Source organism: Mobula birostris, chromosome 15, assembly GCF_030028105.1.
Source record: "Mobula birostris isolate sMobBir1 chromosome 15, sMobBir1.hap1, whole genome shotgun sequence".
Lineage (NCBI taxonomy): Eukaryota > Metazoa > Chordata > Chondrichthyes > Myliobatiformes > Myliobatidae > Mobula > Mobula birostris.
In genome coordinates, this window is record NC_092384.1 from 34,192,505 (window position 1) to 34,208,600 (window position 16,096).

At 41.4% G+C, this 16,096-nt stretch overlaps 1 long non-coding RNA gene across 1 annotated transcript in view; it reads left to right on the plus strand.

Annotated features, from left to right (window-relative positions):
- Positions 1–1,335: 1,335 nt before the first annotated feature.
- The window catches only part of LOC140210280 (uncharacterized), a 36,446-nt gene continuing 21,685 nt past the window's right edge, over positions 1,336–16,096 (plus strand). Inside the window, exon 1 of the long non-coding RNA XR_011889199.1 lies at positions 1,336–1,428. This is a non-coding gene — a long non-coding RNA (uncharacterized lncRNA). The remainder of the gene's footprint in view (positions 1,429–16,096) is intronic.

Consider the following 16,096-nt stretch of genomic DNA (forward strand, 5'->3'; position numbering starts at 1 on the left):
CTACCCTCATTAATCCATCGGCCAGATCACCTACCTGCATCTTAACCCCTTGTCAAACCTAATAACATCCTCTCGGAGATATTTCCTTTGTCCTTTCCATTCTTTCTCCACCCTCCCTCCAACCTGAAGCAAATTTATTTTCTCTCCTTCTCGGTTCTGATAGAAGAACTTACAGCCTGACACATTAACTCTGTTTCTTTTCCCACAGACGTTGCCTGATCTGTCGAGTGTTTGACACATTTTCTGTTTTTATTTCAGCTTGCACATGGTGCGTCATTGAATTGATTTTTTTTGGAGCCACAATGACCAGTGTCTGGGAGCCAGGCAGCCGTGATAGCAGATGAAAAAGACATGCTGAGCTCAGAGAATTAGGGTCCATGGTCAAATATTCTTGTAAATAATCGTCACTTAGCTTGGAGCTCATTCAAAACGGAATTTGTGGTGCTGAGGTGAGGGAGGCTCCTCTGCACCACCTTGTGGTGTGCAGCGGTGTGGCAAGATTGCTACAGAAGTAGAAAGTGTTGGAAATACTTATTAACTCAAGTTTTGCTTCTAGTTGGTGGTCTTTTAGCACAGTTATCAAAATTTAAACAAAATAAGTTTGAAGTTATAGAGAAAGAGAAAACAAAAAGGAGGGTTTGTGTTGGGATGGAAAGCAGGAAAGATTATATGGAATAGGTGCTGACCAGAAGAGGATGTTAGGCAGAAAAGGTGTGTTACAGGGGTGTAAGTGGCAGGATATGAATGATCTGGTGGATTTATTAAGATTTTCAGAAGGCATTTGATAATATGCCACATCAAAGATTATTGCACAAGAAAATACTCTTGGCTTAGGATGTAATAGACTACTGCTGACAGAAGACCTCCCTAATAATAACATGAGACAGTAATGCATAAATGGCTCTTTCTTTTCTTGGCAAGATGTAACATGCAGGATGACAAAGTGAACTGGGTCCTTAACATTTCATAACTAACATACATAAAACGTAGATGAAAGGACTAAAGCTGATAAATATGTTGATGACCCAAATGAGAAAGCAAATTGTGAAAAGGACAGAAGGAGACTGGGTGAAGATCTTATCCATGGAATTTTATCTGCAAAAGTATGAAATCGACTATTTTGTCAGGAAAATTTAAGGAAGTACGTTATCTAAATGCAAGAGATTGCAAGACTTTGTGCTTCACATGGATCTGGGTGTCCAGGTAAATGATTCACAGAAGGCTGGAATGAGTGGTTAAGGAAAACTGACTGAATGTTGTTAATTAATAACAGGGGAATTTAATATAAAGTAGGGTGGTTATGCTTCAGATTGATGACATTGGTGAGCCCACATATGATATACTGTGAACAGCACAGGTCTCATATCAGGAGTGATTTAAATGAGCTGGAATCCGTTCAGAGGTTTTTTAGAAGAATCCTCGAAATAGGTGAGTTGTCTTCTGAGAAAAGGTTTGACAGGCCGAGCTTACATTGGCTGAGTTTAGCAGAGCGCAGTTACTGGAAATTTGAAATATAAAGAAAAAATGCTAGAAGTACTCGGTGGGTCAGAACTAATAAAATTGATTAACCTGAAGCATTGACTGTTTTCACTCTGCACAGATGCTGCCTGACCTGCTGCATATTTCCTGCACGTCTGAGTTTTATTACACATTTTATTTATTTGTAAGTGTATGCACTTGTTCCAAATTCACAGTATTTTCTCTATAATTATGTATTGCAATGCTCTGCTGTTGCAAAGACAACTAATTTCACAACATGTACCGGTAATCAGAATCAGGTTTAATATATGTTTCAATACTAAATTGAAAATTAGCATGAACATACAATACAATGACCAACAAAAAAATCCACGCTTATCAATAAACAGCGAACTGTAATAACACTGATACATTTCTGTTTTATATTCATTACGTTGATGGGCTTTCACTCAGCAAACTCCACACCACATCCTGAACCTCTTCCTTCTTTGTGTTACAGCAAATAGCAAATCAAAGTGAATCATACTCACTTGTATGTATAAAACCAACATGCCTGTTTGGCATGTTCTGAATTCTGCAGTGAATCGGGGAAGGGGGAGGCAGAAAATGTCAGCTCGACACAGCATTAGTTCTGAGTCGAATGTTATCTCTGTTATTGCACAATGTACCACTTGAGAGCAGTAAAGTTACAGGGGAAATGCACTTATTCTTTTGAAAGGCTACATCTGTTTAAATTAGCTCGACCAATGTACGAGACAGAACTGTTTCTATCACAGTCAGACTATGAAGTAACCATAGTTCACAATATGAAAATACTGTATGTGTATTTTTTAACCATGATTTTGATCACTTGAGCAAAAATGTGTAGCTGCTCACATTAATTTATGATGCAAAGGCACAAGAATGCCTGAGGCAGTGGCACAATTGTGGCGCAGTGTCAAAACAAGTTTTATGTCATTGCTATGTTAAAATAAATACTGAAGAACTTCAATACAATTAATTAGCAAAGAACACGGGTTTAGTTGTGGAAATATACCTCAGAAATGTTTGTATTTTAAATACAAGTGAATTTGAACAAACCAGGTAAACAATTTGAAATGGAACAGAAATAGCATACTTCAAAATTTGATACATGAAGTCACTCAATGCGCAATCACTTCAGATTTCTGTCAAGACATGGACATCTTTCTACTTTGTTAATCTTGTAATACTGTGAACTTATGAATATTACAACCTTTATCACTGTGGTTTATTCCCCTGTATTTCTCTCTGTTATCGAACTCACTCACCTCAATAATAAGCAAATGCTTTGAGAGGCTGGTCAATGACTACATCTGCAGCATGCTACCACCCACACTGGACCCTTACAGTTCATCTACTGACAGAAACAATCGACAGATGACGCAATAGCCACAGCTCTACACACCATCCTTACACATCTGGAGAAGAAAGATGTTTATGTGAGAATGCTGTTCTTGGACTACGGTTCAGCATTCAACACCATAATTCCCTCCAGGCTTGAGAAGAAGCTCAGAGACCTTGGCCTTCACCCTGCCTTGCACTAAAGTCAATTCAAGTCAATTTAACTCCTATGCCTTTTGAGATGCTCATCAGTAAGATAGCATGACACAGCCCTTTGACCCAGTACATGGCATGGCTCAGCTCATGGGATGAGGTGAGATAGCACAGCCTTGCTCCTTGGGTGAGCTGAGATGGCACAGTCTAGTTCATTAGGTGAGGTGAGATGGCATGGCCCAAGAGGTGGGCATAAAGAGAACACATTATGGTCAGGTCCTTAGATGAGACAAGATAGCCCAGCCAGGTCTTAAACAGCAGCACATGATATTGACCAGGAATGTATCAAAGATGTTTTCCTACATAAAAAAGATGTTCCCTGTATTTGGAGATTATGATTGAACTTGAAAATAAATGGAATTCAATCCTGATATGATATGACACGAAAGCATTTAATTGACAAATAATTGAGAAGAATTCCTCTCCTCCTGGTAGATCCTGAAATTCCACAAGGGTTCTTCTTGTTTCAGTTTCTAATTGATGTTAGATCAGTGGAGGTCCTAGAGGAACAATACAAATGGTACGTTTCATCTGGAGAGTTTTCTAATGAAAATAGCAGTAGGAGATAGGCAGATTGTAATGGGTCTTGTCTCTTCATTAGATTCTTTTACTGTCCCCTTCTCTTCCTACTGCACTTCGCTAAAACTGTGTCAGTTACATATCCATGACCACCGTTTCAGGTGATAATGGTAACAGCACCTGGGACATTCGGAATTCACAATTACTGAGTTTGCACCCTCAGTGATGTTGAAGACATTGTAGCATCCTCTTCCAATGTCATGTCACTTGCACACTTAATACCCTGGCCAGGTCGTTAGACAGGAGGAGGTAGCAGGCCAGTTCTTGAACAGCAATACATAATATTGACTGGAATGTATGAAAGATTTTTAAAGACTGACTAATTTCTTTGTAGTCTGGTTAATTTCCTCATTCATACTTCAGCAGCTAGTGGTTGCAGACTTTCTACCCTTATCATTTTACTTCCAGTAGTCATTGACATTATTACATTAAAAAAAACATCAAGAAGATAATGAAAGGTTCAGGAGGATATTGATTGCATACAGGGAATCATTCCAATGTGAATGCAGTAAAGTGCCATTGTGATCATGTTTTCAAATGAAGCATTAGCAAGCATTTCTTTACCTTGCCTTAAAAACCCTTGATGGATTCTTAATGGATTTTTAACAATTACTTCTTCAGGTGTATTAGGCACTGAATATAGATCACACTCAGTGTTAGTGTTGGTAAATGGAAGGGATTGAAGCCATGGAGACATAACACAAAGACAGACCCTTCAGCCCATCAGTTCTATGCTGACCCTTTTGGCCATGTACACTTATCCCATTTGCCCATATTAGCTTCATACCTCTCATGCCTTGTCTTTTCAACTGTCTGTCTTAATGTCTTTTAAACTATGGTGGTTGTATCTTGAAATTATTCCTTGACTGGGACCAATCAACTGAAGATAAAAGTGTAGTGGCTCTAATCTTCTGCTTGAATGTTGCCAAATAATTCAATAAGAGCACTCATTCACAAATCTCTCTGGCTATCCATCCCATAGGATGATGATGGTTCCTTTCAGTCAGTTAGTGGGGTGGTACTCCACTCCTCAGAAAGGAACAGCGTGTGCGTGAATGGATTTTAGGTGAGTAGGGGGTTGCACAGGTCCAGACCCACCCTCTCAACATCCCCTCCCGGATCCAGCGGCATGGTGGGGTCCAAGACGGCTGGGGGAAGTTCTGTTGCAGTGAATGGCCAGACCGAGCTTCGATGCAAGGGATGCCCTTTCCGTGCTTCACGGTACGGGTTTGCTAGATGGCCGTTGACCCTATGAGAGGGTTCATCCGCCCTTTGACAGGTCTTGTTTTTCATCCTGCAGGGTGTCTAGCCACCCTCCTCACCAGGCAAACCTGGTGGGGGAGCCAGTTTAGTCGCCGACCACCCGACCATGCGACAGGTAGTACTGGGTTACATGGTACTAGTAGCACTCAGACGAGTGACCTGACTCACAAATAGACTTCATATATTCAAAATATAATTCCATCATTAAAATAGACAAACTAAGTCAGAGGTGAAGTATTGGGGAATGCGGCTTGGTTGAGGAGAAAATGTTCATTTTCGTGTTGGTCAAGAAAGAGGCAAGAGAATAGATGAGCCTAACATCATTCTAATGTTATTTGCCATACCGTCTCCTTTGTCAAACATACAGGTCCTTGTCAGGACACAGCAAGGTTCCACTCCTGTGAACTATTCCTAACTCGAACAGTCTGCAGGTTGGAATTCTATCTGGCTGCACTATAGCCACCTCTAGAATGTGCATTCCAGGAAATTACCCTGATGTTCCGTGGGGACTCCAGCCCCACATCATGCTTTCAAGTCCTGGGTCCAAACCCTGGCAGCTGGAGACACTCCTGCACACATGGTTCCACAGGATATATGCAAAATCCTGATATAGGAACTGTAGGCAAAGAGTGTTAATAGCTGTTTCACCATCAATGGTTCTTGATATTTCTTCACTCCCTCTTTTTTAGATTGGCACATTAATTTATTCTCTCTAATCGGGAGCTTAACGTTCAAGGATGCACATTGTATCAAAAGACAGGCAGGTAGGCTGAGGGGATGGGTGGCTCTTTTGGTTAAAAACTGAAATCAAATCCTTAGAAAGAGGTGACATAGGAGTGGAAGGTGTAGAATCCTTGTGGGTAGAGTTAAAAAGACTGCAAAGGTAAAAGAACCTGATGGGAATTATTTACAGGTCTCGGAACAGTGCTCTAGATGTAGGATACAAATTACAATGGGAGATAGAAAAGACTTGTTAAAAAAGCAATGTTACGATAGTCATGGGGGATTTCAATACATAGGTAGATTGGGAAAAGAAGGCTGGTTCTGGATCCCAGGAGGGGGAATTTGCAGATTGCCTATGAGTTGGCCTTTTAGAGCAGCTGGTGGTTAAGCCCACTAGTGGAAGGCAATTCCGGATTGAGTGTTGTGTAATGAGCCCGATTTAATTAGTGAGCTTAAGGTAAAAGAACCCTTAGGAGAGAGTGATCATAATATGATAGAACTCGCCCTGCAATTTGAGAGGTTATTAGAAAGAAAGCAGGAGAATGGGGTTGAGAAGGATGATAAAGCAACCAGGATGGAATGGCTGAGCAGATGAGCCAAATAGCATAATTCTGTGATTATGAATTATGGTCTAATTAAATACTCCAATATTTATTTGTTTTTCTTTACCTCAGCTTTCCATTTCCAATTTGTCTGTCTGAGAATTTGATTTCACAGTTTTGAAACAAAATAAAACATATAAACAATTTAATCAGAGAATACTATGCTCTTTTTCAGTTTAATTCTTGAAAATGATAGACTAATTTGAAAAAGTGTAAGTTCGTTTTAGCTCACCCACTGGTCAGATGCCTGTTGTTTCATGTTATTCGTTGCTTTTGGTTTTCTTCAACACCCTTAAGTGTGTTAAGTATTCACACAAATGACACAACTCACTGTATTTTCCGATATATATGCGATAACTGAATCTTGAATCTTGTGGGTCCTACAGTCTTCTGTCTCACCACTGATGTTTCAGGTTAGTGAAGGTCTTGGCTCTCAGACTTGGTTTATCTTCTTGCTTCTCCCTGCCCTTGCCATTGCTCATGCAACATAATTTGACTGATGTAAAAACCGAAAACATAGTAACCACTTGGTTAGTTAGGCAGCATCTGTGGAAAGGGAAACAGAGCTGATGTTTCAGGTTGAAGGACCTTTGGTAAAGAAGGGAAAGAAAGGAAGAAAATCTAGATTTAAGTTGTGGAGAGAGCAGGGAGAGATGGATGGAAGGAAGGAAACAGATTCACCTTCCCCATACAGAGATATTCACTTTGCTCTCTCTCTCCCTCCCCAGATGCAGATTGAATTGGATGTTCTGAGGGACAAAAGTATTTCAAGGTGGAGCCTGATCTTTGGTTATGAGCATCCTGTGAGAGTTGCCACAAACTGGAACAGACAGGCCAGTTGCAGCCTGATTCAACATAACCAGAGTGTGACAGATGGCTAGTTTCTGAAACTCTAGTTAATGTTTTTTTTTGATTTTGACTTTGCCTGTCAGCTTCTTTTTGGACCCTTTGCCTGCTAAGGAATCCAAAACCTTGCTGGACATTTTCCCTCTAATTTTGCATGACTTTTCTCTGCAATTGGGTTGACCACTATTCTGTGTGAGGGAAGTTAAACATGAAGAAGTTACCTAGTCACCTGTGGCACCACTGAGTTGATGCTGGTTTTTGGAACAGTCCCACCAATTGCATTTCTAGACTTATTTACCTGTAACTCATCTTCTCTGAAAATTGAGAGCCTTGGAGGTAGTGATGTGAGGAGGACTTCTTGATTTTAAAACGGGGCAGCTGGAAAGTGTAAGGAGCAAATATCCAAAAAAGAGGTTATCAGGCTGCTAGAAGCACAAAGATGGAAAGCATGAAGAAACAATCAAATAGAGATGATTGTGGTTGAGTTTAAGGTGTTCACTAATGTGTCAGTATATAATGTCAGCTACAGTCCCAGTTGATAAAGTTTGTTAAAGCCTGATGTTCGTTTACATGGCTAGTAATGTTTGGCATATCTAATGTAACCTATTCATAATTATATTGAAGTAGCAATTAGATAATAGATATGAGATTGGATATCTCCTGATAAGTTAGTTGGTGAATTTCACTAATGCTACTGTAAAAGAGACATTTGTAAATTAGTTAGTTGATCACTCACCAATTAGCAGCAACCAATAAATTGGAGACAAGTGGAGCAGCTATTTTGTGTTAGGTCAGTGTAAGAATGAGGAGCTGAGGCATTAGTGTGTGGAGTGAAAATACTTCTTGCTTAAAAAAAAGTGAAAAGGCATAGGCATGGTATAATTTTGTTCATTCTTAGTTCTTGGTTCTGTGTAAGCAGGATGTGGACAGTGCAATGCTCATCATGCAAGATGTAGAAAACTGGGGAACCTCCCAGTCTTTCCCAACACCTGTGGGAAGTGCACCCAGGAACTGGCATTAGATATACTCATCTGGGAAGTTGAGAACCTCACTGAGAATCTTACTGAGGTGATCGCACCCAACGTGCAAGCTTTGGATAGATGGCTGACTGCCAGCAGAACTTGGAGGAATGGACAGTCAGTGTAGGTGACCATTCCCCTCACTAACAGGTACACTATGGATACTCTTGAGAGGGATGTTCATACAGGGGCTAGCAACAATTGTCATGTCGCTGGCACTGTGACCTGCTGAGACTCAAAGGGAAAAGGGTGCAGTCAGACTGAGTAATAGTGATAGGAGAGCTGATAGTAAAGGGAGCAGACAGAAAATTCTGTGGCCATAGAAGAGACAATGGGATGACCGATCCTTATTATTCTGCCCATTGCTTTCTCCAGCTTCTGGTAATTTATCTCCCTCCTTCCTGCTCTCTTTTCATCCCCTCTTCTGTTTTTACTCTCCTACCATCTCTTCTCCACATCTGCCCATCTCTTTCCTCTAGTTTGTCCCTTTCTTCCATGGTCTATGGGTCTCTCTTATTAGATTCCTTTAGCCTAACACTTCCTGGCTTATTTCATCTCTCCCCCACCCCCCACAACCTGGTTTCACATCACCTGCCAGCTTGAACTCCATCCCCCTCTTCTCCCCCACCTCCACACATTATTCTGTCTTCTACCCTCTTCCTTTCCAGCCCTGATGAAGGGTCTTGGTCAGAAATGTCAGTTGTTTATTCCCCTCCATAGAGGCTGCCTAACGCAGAGTTCCTCTAGCATTTCATCTGTTGCCTCCTGGGTGTCATGGTCAAGGATGTCCAAATAGCTGCAGAAAATTCTCGAGGTGGAGGATGAACAGCTGGAGGTCATTATCCATGTTGGTACAAGCAATGTAGTAGAACAAGGGATGAGGACCTGCAGAATGAGTATAGGGAGCTTAGTTAAAAATTGAACTCCACTTCTTTGAAGGTAGTGATCTCCAGTTTACACCTGGTGCCATCTGCTAGTGAGTCCTGGAACAGGATACGCCAGATGTGTGAGTCTGTGAGAAGTAGGGCTATGTACAGAAACTAAAGTGTAGGGAACCTACTGGAGGGAATTTTGAAAGACTTGGATAGTTAAGGCCTAATTGGGAATAGTCAACATAGTTTTGTGCATGGAAGATTGTCTGATGATCTTGGATTTTTTTTCTGAAGAGGTAACTAAAGAGATTGATGATATGACTTTAGAAAGGCATTTGACAAGGTCCTGCATGGTGGACCAATTTGGAAGGTTATGTCCATAAGACATAGGAGCAGGAATAGGCCATTCAGCCCATCAAGTTTGCTCTGTATTCCATCATGGCTGATCTACTATCCCCCTGAACCCCATTCTCCTGCCTTCTCCCCATATCCTTTTAGTGCTTTTACTAATCAAGAACCAATCAATCTCTACTTGAAATATACCCAGTGATGTAACCTGCACAGCCATCTATGGAGATAAATTCCACAAATTCACCACCCTCTAGGAGGGAACTGGCAGGGTAGATTCAAAGTTGACTTGACGATGGGAAGCAGAAGGTAGATTGAATAGTTATTCTCTGACTGGAGGTCTGTGACTAGTAAAGTATCCCAGGGGTCAGTGTTGAGACATCTGATTTTTGTTATTTATGTAAATGATTTGGATATGAATGTACATGGCACAATTAGCAAGTTTGCAGATGATACTAATTTAGGGGTTCTTGTTGACAGTGAGGTCAGTTACAATGAATGCACAGAGATCTCGACCAGGGAGATAGAATGAGGAATGGCTAATGGATTTCAACTTGGATAAGTATGAGGTGATAGGTTTTGGACAATCAAACCATGGTAGGACAGTCAGGGCACTGAGTTGTGGAACAGCGGGACCTGAGGGTACGAGTTCAAAGTGCCTTTATTATACATTATATAACCTTGAGATTTGTCATCTTATAGTCAGCCACAAAGAAAGGAACCCAAAAGAACCATTCAGCCTATGCCCAACCTTCCCAAATCGGCTTTGAATGGGCCTCTAGTCTGCCTCTACTCCGTTCCTACTTTGTTCTGCTCTGCATGCCCTGACCTCACCTGTCCATTTTTACATGAAAGTGCTATTAATGTTATTTAGTTGTTTGTGTTCTTTGTTTTGTTTGCTGCCAATAAGTGGTCACTGGGCATCACCAGTACCATCTAAAACCAGTTTACCAAAGCAACTGTGTAGTTAGACAGGGTGGTGAAGAAGAGATTTAGCAGTCTGGCCTTCATCTGTCAGGGTGTGAGTTTAGGAGCAGGGACATTGTGCAAGCAGTTGTGAAGCTGTATTCGGAATACTGCGTACGATTTGGTGACTCTGTTATAGGAAAGACATGGAGAGGGTGTAGAGGAGAATGCCGCCTGGACTGGAGGTTCTGAGTTGTAGGGAGGGGCTTGTCCAGCATTCTGTGTGTGTTGTTTGTCATGCTGGATCTTTTTTTTCCCCTGGAGTGTAGGAGAATTAAGTGTGACCTCATAAGTTTACAAAATCATGAGAGGCATGGATAAGGTGGACAGTCAAAGTCTTTTCCCCAGAAATCTAAAATTTGGGGCACAGATACAAGATAAGAGGGGAGACATTTAAAAGAGGCCTGAAATGTAACTCTATTTACACATAAGTTGGTGAGTACCTGGATTGAACTGCCATAGGAGATGATCAAGGCAGGTACAATTGTAATACTTAAGAGGCATTTAGATGGATTTGGAGGGACTTAGAGGGTTACGGACTGAATGAGGGCAACTGCGAGTAACAGGTAGGATGTTGTGGTGAGCATAGACCAGTTGGGTCGAAGGGCCTCTTTCCATGTTGTTTTACTTTGACTCTGTGTACTTGGAGCCGCTGTGGAGAATTGATCCATTGGAATGATTGGTGCATGGAGTGGATTTTTCAGTGATGTCAGTAGAATAGTGAAGTGTTTTGCTGTCAAGACTAGTTGAATGGGTGTATTTATAATTGGACATATAATATATACTTGTAAATGTGTAATTCCATATATGTAATTAGTGAACTGATTGTATTGTCATGTTGTAAAATGGCTGTTTTTGTGTTCCTTATTATTTTTGAACTAGGTGTAGTGTGGTGTATAGAAATGCAAGCGTATCTTTTTAAGATCTGAGTGATACTTTTGATACAATACATTATTGTATTAGATAATGCTGTTATGTGAGTGCTACAGGTTGAGCACCCCTTACCTGAAATTCCAAAATCTGAAAACCTCCGAAATCCCAAATTATTTTGAGCACTGACATGATGTCACAACGGGAAAATTCCGCAAGAGCCTGGGAAGATACTGTTGGGTCCAGTGATTTCTGATCCAACAGATTACTTTAGGAGTCCAAGAACAAGTTGAAAACCTGTTGCTTCATGATCGTCTATTGAAAGTTTAAAACACAGCAGGCATAGAGCTCATGGCAATAGTTTCACTACTAGGAGATAAGCAGAAACTAAAGAACAAAGATGGTGATTCTTGCAGAAACAGACACTTTTATACTGGGTAAAGGTAAATTCCTGAGATGAGGGAGGGCCTACTGGAAGACACACAGGTACAGTATGTTTAACACTTACCCAACGAGAAAATGAAAAGTGGTAAACTGTTATATAGTTTTGGAACCAGTAGGTGGAGTCTAACACCACATTGTGAAAAGTGCAAGTAATGTTAGTGAAACTACAAATTCAGTCTTGCTAAAAACTCACTAATTGAATTAAGTGCCTTATTTAAAAACATAGAGAACAACTGATTCCATCAATTCCCTTTGATTCTAAATCACACATTTAGAATCATTGTCTGAAAATTCAGACACAGTAAAACTTAAAGTACCTACATTAAGAGTAACGAAACTAGAGTTGTATATATGCAAGCTCTTAGCATAATGTAATATCATAATTGGACACATCAGACACACTTGTACTAGTTTAGATTATTCTGGTGATGATCAAACAAACACAAAATAAGTAAATTATGATGCATATTAATACAAATATTATGACTTTTAATATTGAGTAACCTCAGCTTCCAGGACTGAAATGAATCCAGTTTAAGAAACCCCATCCATCAGAAGTTAATGAAAAATAGAAAAAAACACTGCAAAAAATGAAGATCCCAATTGTGTATTGAAAGAGTGGATTCATCCGTTTCCCCAAGCACCTACACTCTGTCTGCCAGAAGAAGCAGGATCTCCAGTGGCCACCCATTTTACTTCCACTTTCCATTCCCATTCTGATATGTCAATCCATGGCCTCCCCTACTGTCGTGATGAGACCATGCTCAGGTTGGAGGAACAACACCTTATATTTCGTCTGAGTAACCTCCAACCTGATTGCATAAACATTAATTTCTCGAACTTCCAGTATTGACACCCCCCATCCCGCCCTCTCCTTCACCATTCCCCATTCCCTTTTCCCTCTCTCACCTTATCGCCTTGCCTGCTCATCGCCTCCCTCTGGTGCTCCTCCCCACTTTTCTTTCTTCCGTGGCCTTCTATCCTCACCTATCAGACTCCCCCTTCTCCAGCCTCGTGTCTCTTCCACCAATCAACTTCCCAGCTATTTACTTCATCCCTCTGACTCCCGGTTTCACCTATCACCTTGTGCTTCTCTCTCTCTCCTCCCCCACCTTTTAAATCTGCTCCTCATCTTTTTTCCTTCTGGCCTGCCAAAGGATCTCGACCCGAAATGTCGACTATACTTCTTTCCATAGATGCTGCCTGGCCTGCTGAGTTCCTCTAGCATTTTGTGCGTTGCTGGTTTAGACCAGTGGTCCCCAACCACCGGGCCGCAAAGCATGTACTACCGGGCCGCGAGGAAACGAAATGATTTGGCGATAGCAGTCAGCTGCACCTTTCCTCATTCCCTGTCATGCCCACTGTTGAGCCATTACACATGCGAGGTCGTGACCCACGCATCATCCATGTCAGCGCGGGAAGAAGATCAACACCTTGAGCTTGCAAATGACGGCAGGCTGAAAAGTATATTTGACATAACATCTCTGCCGGCATTCTGGATCAAAGTCAAGGCTAAATATCCTGAGTTAGCCACGAAAGCACTGAAAACTTCCATTTCCAACATATCTCTGCGATGAATGCAACGAAAACTAAATTGCGGAATAGACTGGACATAAGGAACTCCCTTCGAGTATCGCTGTCTCCCATCACCCCTCGATGGTACTGTCTCGTTGCAGGGAAACAAGCCCAGGGCTCCCACTGATTCAGCAATATTGGTGTGTTGCAATGATTTTATATATTCATACGGGGAAAATATGTGCTGTGTGTTTAATATCCAAATGTTACTTACAATGTTATGATGCTATTGACTTATAAGTGACTTACATAACCATATAACAATTACAGCACGGAAACAGGCCATCTCTGCCCTTCTAGTCCGTGCCGAACGCTACTCTCACCTAGTCCCACCGACCTGCACTCAGCCCATAACCCTCCATTCCTTTCCTCTCCACATACCTATCCAATTTCTCGTTAAATGACAATATCGAACCTGCCTCTACCACTTCTACTGGAAGTTCGTTCAACACTTACTTCAAGCTCCCCTGTCCTCCCCTGATAATTGACTTATCACTATATTCATGCGAGGAAAATATGCACTGTGGGGAAACATGTCATGTCCCTTTCAAGGTGGTTAGTCCACCTTTGGTCTCCACCTGGCACTCAGCTCTCACCTGTGGCTCCTCGTAGCTGTTCGCATGTGACAGCGGCCACACCCCAGGCAATGGCTTCGACAAGCCGGCTAAACCAGGTGAGGGTAGCTGACGGGTCTCAAACTATCGGTGAGATAGGGAGATGTCTATCCCAGCACGTGATACAGACTCCGGCAGATTGAGCGGACTAGACCAATGGAAGGTCCAATGGTCAAGAAGTCGGTCTCTGCAAGCGTCGTGGAGCATGTAGAGCACGACAAGACACAGAAGATGTCCTGGTCATCCACTGTGCCTCGTCCCATCTCCAGCCATCTCAACTCTGTCTTGCTGCTGGATCCAGATGGGAATAGGGAAGAGAGAGTGAGGCTGACGCTGCGCAACTCTCCCTCACTTAAATCCAAATCAAGTGCTAGTCTCAACACCAAGATCCCGGCTGGTGGCGCAGTGACATCAGCGCCGGACTCCGGAGCGAAGGTTCCTGAGTTCGAATCCAGTCAGGTCGCTCCCAGGCATGCTTTCCATCTGTGCTGGGTTGAGTGTCAAGCTAGCAGCTCGGCCTCGTAAAAAGTACTAATGGTGTCGAGGTCTTCATCGATGACGGTGGATGAACCTTGTACTGTTAGACTTCATAAATTGCCAGTGTAAAGCTCATTAAAAAACATCTGTTGCAAACATTTCAATATGAGCGTGAGTCAGTCATCGCTGAATGTAAGTTACAGGCCAATAGCTTGAAATTGTGCAATTTTGCTCACGTATTTTACAACTTAAAAAAGCCTATTTTGTTTTGAAAAGGGTCCTTTCACTGGGAAAATACAAATTACTACTTAATTTGTGTTGAATAAAAACAGTAATGGAACCAATTGTTTAAATCTTTAGATTAATTTGTATAGCTCAAAAAAATTTTATCAGCTCATTATTATCCTGTTAATAGGAATGCATAATAATCAGTAGTCTCCTATCAAGCTAAGAATAGATCATTTTAATTATGTATTAATGGACTAGCAGAAGTGATTGCTTCCCTTAACTGGTCCTTCATGAAACTGCTAAGAGAAAAACCTATTATCTGCACTCACTAGACAAGAATTATTTTTGACACAGCTTAATTTGGGGGAAAAATGAAAGCCTCAAGTTAAAAAATCTAGCTTTAGCATTTTAAGACATCTGTATCTTAGGACTATTAAAAAATGAGAACATATTGATCAATACGCCCTTGAAATGCTTGCTTTCCAAGGACCTATGACACAAAATATGCTGATGGCTGGTGGGCCAGTAGTGAAAGCTTTTGACCTTGTATCCAGCCTCCTCATTGAGATGAAGAAATTCTGTAAATTGAGGAGTTGAATGGCTCCTTCGTTTTCACAACAGCTACAACTGGTATGTCAAGAACAGCCCCATACAGTTAACTACAATCACTATCATTTAAAAGTGGTTTAGGTAATTTCTAATTCCAAATGTGCATTTATATCATTTTAAATTGACCGCTGATTTGTGTTTTTTGAATCCACTTAACATTTTGAACATTTTTTAAAAAGGTTGCTTTTCACTATTAGAATGAGGTGGTGATTTTCCTGATGATTACCAAATGCCTCTGATTGTAGTTTCTGCCACTTGTGCCCTAACTGAAGTTGGTGCCCCAGCAGTAGTCATGGAGAGATGTGTTTTTGATACAATGACTTGGAGCAGGGCAGCTCCAGGAACCGAGTGTGGCCATGGGGAAATGTAAGCAGTGACTATGAGAAGCAGCATGGTTTGGTCCAATACTAGTTCCATTATCCAATGCATCAAATAATTTCTGAAATGATGTTAGGAGCTGATGATACTACAGTACCCACTAACATGCTGGACTGCAATATCCTCAACTTCCTTTACAGCAGGGCCGAGACCATCCCCTTCAGTTCAGCCCCAGAAAGAGTACTGGAGGCACATTTTTGAACACAAAAGTATGCAATGCCTGATCGACTATGAGGGAGTCCTCAGCCTAGATTGGAAATAAACTTTGATCTGGTGACATGGTCTGTCCTTACAGGACTCCTCAGAATTTAAATTGAATTGATTTTATTAGTTACATCCTTCACATACATGAGGAGTAAAAATCTTCGTTATGTCTCTGTCTGAATGTGCAATGTGCAATTTATAGTAATTTGTAATAAATAGTATGTACAACAGGACAGTCAATCTAACATAGAAATACAATTGTGTCAGTGTGAATTAATCAGCCTGATAGCCTGGTGGAAGAAGCTGTCCTGGAGCCTGTTGGTCCTGGCCTTTATTCTGCGGTACCGTTTCCTGGATGGTAGCAACTGGAACAATTTGTGGTTGGGGTGACTTGGGTTCCCAATGATTCTTTGGGCCCTTTTACA